General features: G+C 35.5%; 1 non-coding gene across 1 annotated transcript; it reads left to right on the forward strand.

Annotated features, from left to right (window-relative positions):
• The first annotated feature begins 4,267 nt into the window (after positions 1-4,267).
• Positions 4,268-4,428, forward strand: LOC111757822 (U1 spliceosomal RNA). Its single transcript, XR_002792091.1, has one exon. It is a non-coding gene; the product is annotated as a U1 spliceosomal RNA (small nuclear RNA).
• The last annotated feature ends 983 nt before the right edge of the window (positions 4,429-5,411 follow it).

Genomic DNA, 5,411 nt, shown 5'->3' on the forward strand with positions numbered 1-5,411 from the left:
GCTTTTATAGCAGAGTAAGAACTAACTTTTACTATGTTTTTTTATTCCTAGTCACACTCATTCATTTAGGAATAGTAGCTTTTTTTTTGGTCTTTTTCTTTTTTATTGGTACCGGGGATCGAACTCATGACTGCTTGCTTGCAAGGCAGGCGCTTTTGCCGCTGAGCTAAATCCCCAGCCCCTTAGTAGCTTTTTTATTAGATAAACTAACTTCTTGTGAAAAAAAATTCAACAAAAAATCAACACTTAAAATTTGGTCCATGCTTCTTTTGTGTCTTATCTTGTCATTTGGGATGAAGGAAAAAACTGGATTCATGCTCTTGTTTTTCTAATTTTTCAGATCAATAAAACCACAATAGACTTATCAGACAACTCTCAATTAAATAAGTAAAAGTTACCAATTCAAGACCATGCAACTTAATGTTACTTTGTTTTCTTTATTATTGCATATAGAGTCTGTATTTTTGATTTACTACTTTCTATGTTAGGTTTTACTAAACATCTATGGAAGAACTAGAAACTTGTAAATATTTACAAATTTGCAAAATAGAATAAAAGTTAACCACATTACACTCAGCAAAATTAAAGAAAAAGATAACTTTAGTAAAGAAGCAGCAGCTTGAAGGGTTGGGAGGAGGATGGGAAAATTAATTAAGATATATTATGCACATGTACAAATTCCTCATTATGAGTATCACCATTATGTATGGAAAAATGTACTAATAAAAATATATTTTTAAAAATTTAGGTTGGTCATATGAGGCCTTGGAGCTAATAAGGAAAGGAGCTGGGATTCATACCAGACACTTTTGACTCTGAGCTCATCCAACCCAACTCTCAGGATTCCACATAATTTATTTATGAGACACTGTGTTCTTTGTCATTTGTGCAAAGATGTCTTGCAGTTGACTAAGTTTTGTTAAAACAACTAAGTGAAGGCCTTCTTAAGGGATTATCTGTGGATTTTGCATGAGATTGCAGAATACTATGCATGTAAAACTTCTAGGCCTATACCCTGAATCTTTCATATCACTTCCCCCTTTTATCACTATAGATAAATTAATGGTGAATTAATATTATCAGTGTACTAATATCATAACATAATCTAGGAGAGGCTGAAATCAAACTCTAGCCCACTATCTCCTACCTTTATAAAATAAAGATTCAATAATTAAATATCAGACAGACTAGAAGGAAGCAGAATATCTCCTGAGTGATTGTTTAAAACTATGAGGTTTATTTAGGTTGAAATTTTACAGGTTATAAGTTGGTGGATAAAAATGGGGATAGGCAAGGTGGCTGAGAAGCAAGTGGTCCATCAATTATGAAAAAGTCTTATCTAGGAACTCAGAGATTAACTTGGTTCTTATTAGATGTTTCTTCCATGATTAAACTGATGTTTAGCCACTTCAGTCTATGCCTGCTGGATTATATGGAAAGACAGTGCACTAATACCAGAAAGGATTAAGTGCTAACATCAATAGGGTTCTCAGGCTTATATGACTGCAAAATTTCTCCTGCAAAAATTTTAAGTTACCTAAGTCCATTCCCTCAATTTCTTCTGTTATTTAGAAACTCAAGATGGATTTTCAGAATTCTCAGATACAAATCTGTAATATTACATAATAATCATTGGGAAAGTAATAATTTACACTGATATAGATAGTATATTGCTCTTGTCAAGCATTTATTAGTACAAAGAGAAAAGCCAAGAATTTAGATTAAAGGTAATCAAAAATAATACAAGTTTTTTTTATACCCTTCAGGAAAGATCATTCTAGTTCAGTTACAAGCTTCCTGTCCTTTTATTGAGTTCAGCTTTATTTAACCTGGTATCTCAGTGCTATGGTGTATATCTAAACGTCTCCTAAGCCTCATGTGCTCATAAATTGGACTTTCAGTGGGGGATTGGATCATGGAAGCATGGTACCTACCAGTGGGTCAGTTCAAGGATGAATGCATAGTTAAAGATAATGGGACTGGGCAGTGAAGCCGCCTTGGAGGAGGTAAGTCACCACAGGCATGGCCCAGAAGAGCTTATGTCTTTCCTTCCTCTCTTGATTGCTCTTTATATTTCCTGCTGCAACACCATGAGCTTCTCCTCTGCTAGACCTCTCTGCCATGTCATCATCCTGCCTTGGAGCCGGCTGAGAATGAAACCTTTGCAAATTGTGAGCCAAAATAAACTTTGCTCCTTAGAGTTGTGTGTGTCAAGTATTGTGTCTCAGCAATGAGGAAGTAATCTAAGACACTGAGAAAAACATCTATTTTCAAATTTTCCATTTATAGGTCACACACATAATAAGAAATAAGAATGAGCAGTAAACATATGAAATATTTGATCTCATTTTCAGCCAAATGGATGCAAAATAAAATGGTTGTCTTTTCATAAATAACAAATTGGAAAGCATTCTCAGATTAACAAAAATATAACATTGTAGGAGGGAACTGAGTAAGCAGATAGTCGTACTTATGAATCAAAAGAAGCATGATGTGCTGATGTGTGTAACATTATTAAGTTTTTTTGGGTAATTAGACTTTGAAATTCCTTTTATAGTAAACTACTACAGAGGAGAGCAAGCATTAACTGTCTAAGACTGACTTCCAGAAGCTAAGGTACAGTCCACTCAGGAAGCTTGTCATGATGCAATGCTGTAGAGGACAAATCCACTCAGAGTAGCTCTGGTCAAGTGCTCAGTGGTTCCTATGACTGGACCCAATTATGACAGAAAATAGGTGTAGCTCTCCTGTCACAAACATTGATGTAGCAAGTGCTGTCACATGAGTCAGTGTGTTACACGGCTGTGAAACATGAAATTCTAAATTTTGAACTTTAGAGAGTAATTTTTGACAGGAATATAACCACTAATCATGTCATCCTGGACCATCATCTTCTAAGAGCAGCAAGAAGGACTGAGTCTGATCTCTTCAATTAATGGTTCCCGGTTATTGGCAAATGATGCTGATGATGAAAATGATAATGATTGTAATACAAATTTACATATAATGATTATTTACCAGTGTCAGAATTCCATATTTTCCACAGGCAATAAATTCTGAGACTTTTTTAAAAAAGGCAGTAGATTCTCTACTCTTGCCCAACTGAACTCCTTTGCATGTATATTTAAATACATTGGCACCTATTTTGGTCTCATTTTTAGTAATAAAATAAACCCTATATGAAGTCACCTGTGAAAAACTTAACAAAAGTTAAGTCTTTGAGCCAAATTGTTTTAGTTCTGCACAGATTCTGCATTGCTACATTTTCTTGTTTTTCTTTTATTCTTTTCCATAGTTTCTGCTCCCTTTGTAACATGCTGAATCCAACATTTGCCTTTATAAGAAATACAAATTCTTTCTCAGTCAGAGTGGCCATGGGGGCAGTGTGCTACATAGCCATTTTTCACACTAGAACACATGAGTCTTCAATATTTTGCAGACTAATCAGAAAATGGAAAAATGTCCCTTGCTCCTGGATAGTCAGAACCAATATTGTCAAAATGGCCATACTTACCAAACTCATACACAGTCAGTGCAATCCCAATCAAAATATCAAAGGCATGTTTTGCAGAAAACAGCTCTAAAATTCCTATGGAACCAGAAGAGATGCCAAATAGCCAAAGTAATTTTGGCCAGTTAAAGCAAAGCAGGCAGCGTATGAATACCAGATTTTAAAGTATACTATAGAGCAATAGTGATAAAAAATGACTTCATTCTGAAACAGACACATAAAGCAATGGAACAGAATATAGGATACAGAAATCTCTCCAGAAAGATCCAATTATTTGATCTTTAAGAAATGATCTAAAAGCATATGTTGGAGGAAGAATAGCCTGGGTGGTAGGAAAACTGGTTATCTATAGAAAAATGAAAGTGTAGCCTTATTTCTCATCATGCAATAAATTAAAATGAAACTGGATGAAAGATCTATTAAAATAGAAATGTTAAGTATTCTGGAAAAGCAAACATTACACACTATGAAGACATAGATATATGAAAGAATTTTTGAAACAGAACTTCAGTTGCAAAATAAATAGCAGCAAGAATCAACAACCTGGATTATATCAGACTAAAAACTTGTTTATAGCAACAGAATCAATCAGTGAAGTGAAAAGAAAACATACAGATTGGAAAAGTTTTTTGCTCTACTCCTCAGATATAGGACTACTGTCTAGAATATGCAAAGAAATACACACACACACACACACACACACACACACACACACACTCCATCTAAAATTAAAGACTCAGTCAAGAAATGGGCTAGATACTTACCTGGCAGGGAAGACGCTACGATCACGAAGGTGGTTTTCCCAGGGCAAGGCTCCATTGCACTGTGGATGCGCTGACCTCTGTGATTTTCCCAAATGTGGGAAACCTGACTGCATAATTTGTCTTAGTGGGGGACTGCATTCGCACTCTCCCTTGAAGAAGAAAAAAAAATGGAAAAGAAATGGGCTAGAGAAACAGGTACTTCACAAAGAAAGAAATATCAATGGTTAACAAGTGTATGAAAAAATATTCAACATTGCTATCCATTACAGAAATGCAAATTAAAACAACAATAAAGTTTTATTTTAGTCTGAAAAGTATGGCAAACATTAGGAAATCAAACAGTAACAAATGCTGGCATGGCTGTGGTGAAAAAGGAGCTCTTTTACATTGTTAGTGAGAATGCAAAATAGTACAACCGTTATGGAAATCGGCATGGAGAGTTATCAATGAATTGAAATTAAAAATTCTATATTCCTCTGCTAGGTTTCTTTCCCCAAAATTCATCATACTGGAGTGATGTATGTGTTCCAGTGCTTCCACCTGCACAATTCATAATAGCTAAATCCTGGAAGCACTTATATGCCCATTAATACATGATTCGATAAACAAAATGTGCTATCTATATACAATGGAATAAGACTGCTAATAAGAATGACAAATCTGAGGCATTTGTAGGAAAACAGATGCACCTAAAAATATAATGTTGAGTGATATAACTTAGAGACAGAAGTTTAAATACTGTATGGTATCACTTGCGTGTGATTCTGGGCTGCAGCTTCGCGTCCCAGCTCCCTGTCAGCCATGCTATCACGCAGTACGCAAGTGGCCCTCTGCAGGCTTCTGTGCTAATGAACTGTGGTGCTCAGGAGGTTATTTGTGCCTGCATCAGCAAATTAATTGTGTATCTTTGGCTGAAGCCACTTTGAGTTAAGTTTCTGTTACTTGCATAGGAAAACGTCCTAGCTAGTGTAGAAACGATGAAAAAATGTATCAAACCACTGACAAAGATACCAAGTTCCAAAATGAATGACCTAGAAGGGATTAAAGTGGGGGGGGCAACTAGGAGGATTAGAAGGAGGAAAGGTATTTTAATACACTAGAGCGGCCATACAAAATACCATAGATCAGTGAGTTTA

The sequence above is a fragment of the Cavia porcellus genome, unplaced genomic scaffold (assembly GCF_034190915.1).
Source record: "Cavia porcellus strain 051 isolate PalLab524CR breed Dunkin Hartley unplaced genomic scaffold, mCavPor4.1 scaffold_19, whole genome shotgun sequence".
NCBI classification, from domain to species: domain Eukaryota; kingdom Metazoa; phylum Chordata; class Mammalia; order Rodentia; family Caviidae; genus Cavia; species Cavia porcellus.